Source organism: Pangasianodon hypophthalmus, chromosome 3 (assembly GCF_027358585.1).
Source record: "Pangasianodon hypophthalmus isolate fPanHyp1 chromosome 3, fPanHyp1.pri, whole genome shotgun sequence".
NCBI classification, from domain to species: domain Eukaryota; kingdom Metazoa; phylum Chordata; class Actinopteri; order Siluriformes; family Pangasiidae; genus Pangasianodon; species Pangasianodon hypophthalmus.
The window spans coordinates 12,305,315-12,311,742 of NC_069712.1; positions in this window are offsets into that span (position 1 = coordinate 12,305,315).

Here is a 6,428-nt window from a genome sequence, read left to right on the forward strand (position 1 = left end):
TATTTTGGGAAACCAACAAAATTTGTGAGAAAATGTTGCAGGCAGGTTCAAACAAAAATCATCTGCTGAGAAAGATTTAAAAAAAAAAAAAAAAAAAAAAACAGTCCCACACACAAAACAAAATTCTTCTGGTTTAGACCACACCCACTGCATGTTTAAATCTAAATACAGATACAGGCGCAAAACAGATACAAATGCAGGAATTGCGTTACACCCCTAGCACCCTTAGAACAGAAGAGTAAGACTTGTAGGAAATAAATGGACAGAACCAGGGAACATATTTGGCTGTGTCCCCAGCCAGGCCTAGCAGTCAAGCAGTATATACTGTCCTTAAGTTCTCAGAAATCATGCCGACTTACATTACATTACGTTCACAATTGCCAGCATTTCAGACAAAGAAAAAAGTGGTTCTCAAGGTGGGGTGAGGAGACCACAGCCAGGCGTTCCATGATTTTTTATTTTTTTTCTTTTTTTTTTTACAGTGGTGGAAATCACAACTCACCATTATCAAAATTCATCCATCCATTCATCTTCAGTAGTTCAGGGTTGCGGTGGATCCTGCACCTATCCCAGGCACAAGGCAGGGACACACCTGTGGATAGTACCACCCAGAATCCATGAGGATGACTGTGGATGTTCTTCCTCGGATAGCCTTAGGACTGCAATTGCTAAGAACAGTTTGTACTCGAGTCTCCATCACTGTTCAATACAATAAACTTTAAGTTAAAACTATAATGAATTCAGAAATGACTGTGATGCTCATATTCAAGTTCCTGTTAACACAATTAGCAGTTATTGACTATATAGTATAGTTATTGAGGAGAAATGATTTATTAAAATGATGTTTTCCCTTTTGAGTCTGGTTCCTCTCAAGGTTTCTTCCTCATGATGTCTCAGGGAGTTTTTCCTTGCCATCGTCGCCTCTGGATTGCTGATTAGGGATAAACTTAAAATTTATTTCCTGAATTTATACATTACTGTAAAGTTGCTTTGTGACAATGTCCATTGTTAAAAGTGCTATACAAATAAAATTGAATCGAACTTTATATATTTGGTGAAATATAGTATATATTGTTTGTTAAAAGAGGTGTCAACATAAATTATAAGAAACCCCAATTTGGCCAAAACCCTTTTTTACCTGCTTGCTTTAGCTACAGCGACATCCGACAGGTTGTCCTCGACCTCCACACGTATATTAATATCTGAAATCCTTATGAAGTCTGCATCAACACATTAAACATTCCACTCAGTTATGATTAATAAGACTGCTACTACTACCCTGCTGTGAAGTGACATTCTTGCTCTGGACTCACTGAGCTGGTTTCTTTGTAGACATTTTAAAAATTACAGGAATTTGTTCTGTGCTGCTTTTTGTAAAAATAAATAAATAAATAGTTGCACATCCTCCGCTATTGAGCTTTACTAATTTGTTCACTCATCTATTTATTACAGCTAGCAAGTAGATGACTGTGATATTAAGCGCTCAAGAACAGTCAAGTTATAAAAGCAGTTCAGCTTTTCTTCATCTCAGTTTAACACAACAGAAGCTGATTCTATGAATATGAGTGATTCACAGGGGTGGAAAAAACCATAACAGTCCAAAGGTATCTCTATTTAAACATACTCAAGTATACTTTTAACTGACCAAAAATGAACAATCTAGACATGATTTGTTGGTTTTATTCAATATTCAACTTGGAATCCATTGTCACTAAGTGTTCTCCAACAATTCTGGACACGTCTTTATGATAATTATACCAACCTTACAATAAACCATTGTACAGTAGTATTTAACCACATATGGTAATAGTGTGTTTGTTGAAGTCCACTCTTATTAAGAGTATATCTGAAGTATGTGGCTTGTGATCCTAAAATTTTATGACCAAGAATAAAGGAGGCTATTGATGTTTCCCACAGCAGGATGGGCAATCTACTAGAGAAAGCACTAACATTTACAGCATGCCTCATTGAGATTCTGAAATGGAGAGAAAGAGATAATCACACTGCAACAAGTTATTCAGAGTGCCCACAGCTGTGTCTGGCAGCACAAGAAGAGTGTGTGTGTGTGTGTGTGTGTGTGGGTTGGGGTTGTAGGGGGGTAGTTACTGTTGTTAGTGCAATACCCTCGATCTACTCTTGTGCATTTACTCAGCCTCATACCACAAGAGAGAACATTTGATCCAAGTATAGGGGAACCTCACCTCATAAAGTATTGTTGTTATTCCTAATTTGCCATTCATTGCGCTGGGATATGGAATATAACTCCTAGAAATGTCATTGCGGCTAACAAAGAATGAAAGCTGGCGGGGATCAGTTAGCACGATTTAATTTAGAAAGGAGATCCTACTGTTCCCCCACCCCCACCCCCCTTTTTATTTTTTTTTTTTAGCAGTATTAGCATTTTATAGTAGACATTCAATGCATGGTTATAAATGCATATCAGAAAGAATACATTATTTTTGTACTTGAAATGGTACTTTATCCTGAGTCTTTTTCACATGCTAAAAAGGAAACTTTTCCTAATACGTCCACCTAGTTAAACTATTACCAAATTGTTCTTCGGCCAAATCAAAGAGAAAATTGGCACCCTAGACAGCTTTAAAAGGGAAAGAAATTGTCAAATTTCCCATTTTACATCAGCAAACCCTTGCTAAGGCTGTAATGTGGCTCTGTGTGGGTCTTTGCATGATGCTGGGAGAGAGATTTAGGGGAAAACACACGTGCGCCAGTGGAAATGGGTCTAAAAATAAACGCAATAAAAATCCAGGGGGCTGATAACATGCACAGGTAATGTGTTCCATCAGCTCCTGCAAATACTACACTACTGGCCCTGAACAGGATATCCCAGTGGGAAACACACAGAGGAGGGGCAGGGGGGGAAAGAGTGTGTTTGTGAGTATGTGTGTGTGTGTGTGTGTGTGTTTGAACGTCTCTGCTCCATTGGCTGATAGCGCCCTGTGACTAGGGCTCTGAGCCCTCCCCTAGCACTCTGGGTAATGGAAAAAATGATGGAGGAATTCCAGTCTGAGAGAAAAAATGTGAACTTTGACCCTTCTCCCTCCACTGCTCAAATTCACTTTGCCAAAAATAGAAGGAAAAAAAAAAACATACGATAATGACGGGTGTGCTTTGGTTCTAAAAAACATGTGATTCAGCATTTTTACATTTTTTATGCATTTTTATGTATATGTCGAAATTATTACAAACGTAAACTTGTCTGACTTTATTAGGTTGTTAATACACATCACGGCATGGCTTCATTTTAAAATATGAGGCAAGTTTAGTAGTGTTTTGCTTCATTCTAAATTTGGTTCCTGCTGCGCCCTGCCTCTTTATTACACAAACACACACACACACACACACACACACACTATATAGAGTGCTTTGGAAAAACAAACACACTCCTGCTCCACAAATCAGGATGTGAGTTCTCGCGAAGCCAGGATTGAGTCTTTGTTTTCGAACAGGCACTGCTTTGTGTGTGAGTGTGAGTGTGTGTTACACTCTCATTGCTGCAGGGAAAAATGATTTTATTTTATATGTATTCGCCCCTTTTCCGCAGGTCAACAGGGTACAGTATACTGACGGTCTCTTTGTTTTGGGGTCTTACCACTTTGCTCTGCTGAGAAAGTAAGGCAAGAATAAAAAGTGTGTTATAAGCAAGTTCCTTTCTCTTTTAAATTGGTGGATAACAGCTTGAGCTAGCTTTTAAAGGTAACGATAATGATAGAGGTCACACAGAAAGAGAGAGACAGAGGTCTTGGGCTTCACATCTAAAACATCACTTGAGAGCAAAATCAGGTTCATCTGAAAGTAGACAATCTTCCTCTTTCTTCTTTCTCCATCCTCAGGGCACCTCTGTTCAGCCGAAACAGTGAGTGTGTCTATTTCCTCACACCAGAGGCACTAATTAACCCTGCATATGATTCCAATTTTGACCAGTCCACAAAGAGAAGAGGCACCCAACAGAGCCGTTAAATATCTGAGGCGATTTATTTCAGTATTCCTGTGGGCAGGCCCAATGTATTGCCCTCAGAGTAAAAGTGCCCTATTTCCACCCTCTCTCAGGAGCAGGCTGTAATATCCCCCTCCCCAAACTGCCCAACCTCTACGGCTAATTTGGAACATGGCATTCTTGTGGGAAAAGTCTCAGTTATTTTTTGCGCATGAGCTTGACAACCATGACCTAAATCCTTTTTAGTTAGCAATGTAGATCTGATTAGCATGGTGAAACTGACGCAATGCTTATGGAAACAGATGGTGTGCTACTTTTCCAAATATCGTGGCAATGCTTTCCGTCTGATCGTTAAAGTATAGGCCTACTGTAGAAGTCCAAAGAAGGTGCTATATAACTTTCACTACTAATATTAGTGTCATCAAGTTCTTTCTTATCATCAGCAATCTTCTCATTCATGTACAATGTGCTTAATGCTAGTGTTTCTCTCTCTATCTATCTATTTCTCTCTCTCTCTCTCTCTCTCTCTCTCTCTCTCTCTCTTGGTGGGGACAAAATGACCCCAGAAGGGTAGGAATATCTGACAGTTTAGAAATTATGGGGACATTGTGCGTGTGTGTGTGTGTGTGTGTGTGCGCGCGTGCCATGATAGTGTTTTGTTTGTCATCATCAGATGAAGACATGAATTTAAGGTTAACCTACCACTTAATCCATCAAATAATCTATGTAGAATAATAAATTGTTAAATTGCTCTTAGCGTACAAAGATATTAAAATAAAACCATTAAAACAGCTAGCCAGCTACTTAACTGCTAGCACGGTAGCTTGCTTTTCTGACAGGTAGACATGTATGGGCATTTACCTGTATTTAACAGTAGCCAAATCTGTAAAAATACCATTACCACCCATAAGTTTAACTTCACTAACTTGTTAGCAATGATAGCTAGATAGCATTCAGGTTCTGTGGCAAATATAGTCCTTTTATCATATCGCCCTTTAATAATTTGCATATTTTTTACCCGAATACTTATAAAGTCTGTTTTAAATGGAAAAAAATCTTAATTTAGCACTGTACTAAGAAATCTGACCCAACTACATATCTACAGTCAGGTCCATAAATATTGGGACAGTGACACAGTTTTGGTAATTTTGCCTCTGTACACCACCACAGTGGATTTGAAATGAAGCAGTCAAGATGTGACTGAAGCGTAGACTTTCAGCTTTAATTCAAGGGGTTTAACAAAAATATTGCATTAAGTATTTAGGAATTACAGCCATTTTTTACAGAGTTCCTCCATTTTCACAGGCTCAAAAGTAATGGGACAATTGACTGATAAGCAGTTTCATGGCCAGCTGTGGCCTGTTTCCTCCTTATATCATGATAAATTAAGGAGATAAAAGGTCTGGAGCTGATTCCAAGTGTTGAATTTGCATTTGGTAGCTGTTCATGGGAACTCTCAATATGCCGTCCAAAGAGGTGTTGATGCAAGTGAAGGAGGCCATCATTAGGCTGAAAAACAAAAACAGACCTATCAGAGAGATAGCAGAAACTTTAGGAGGGCCAAATCAACAATTTGGTACATTCTTAAAAAGAAGGAATGCACTGGCGAGCTCAGCAACACCAAAAGGCCTGGGAGACCACAGAAAACAACTACAGTGGATGATTGCAGAATTCTTTTCTTATTGAAGAACAACCCCTTCACAACATCTAGCCAAGTCAGGAACACTCTGGAGGAGGTAGGCCTATCATTGTCAAAGTCTACAATCAAGAGCCACCTTCATGAATGTAAATACAGACGGTTTACCTCAAGATGCAAACCGCTGGTAACACTCAAGAACACAAAGGCCAGATTAGACTTTGCTAAAAAACCTCTAAAAAAAGCCTGACCAGTTCTGATGCAAGATTAACTTGTACCAGAATGATGGGAAGAGAAAAGTATGGAGAAGGAAAGGAAGGGCTCATGATCCAAAGCATACCACATCATCCGTCAAACATGTGGAGGCAGTGTTATGGCATGGGCATGTTTGGCTGCCAATGGAACTGGGTCACTGGGGTTTATTGATAATGTGACTGTTGATAGAAGTAGCAGGATGAATTCTGAAGTGTACAGAGCTATACTTTCTGCTCAGATTCAGTCAAATGCTGCAAAACTGATAGGACAGTTCTTCACAGTACAGATGGATAACAACCCAAAACATACTGTGAAAGCAGCCCAAGAGCTTGGAAATTAAATGTTCTTAAATGGCCGAGTCAGTCACCTGACCTCAACCCAACTGAGCTGCTTTTCACTTACTGAAGACAAATCTGAAGGCAGAATGACCCACAAACAAGCAGCAACTGAAGATGGCTGCAGTAAAGACCTGGCAAATCATCTCAAGGGAGGAAACTCAGCATTTGGTGATGTCCATGGGGTCCAGACTTCAGGTAGTCATTGACTGCAAAGGATTTACCTCCAAGTAATAAAAATAATCCT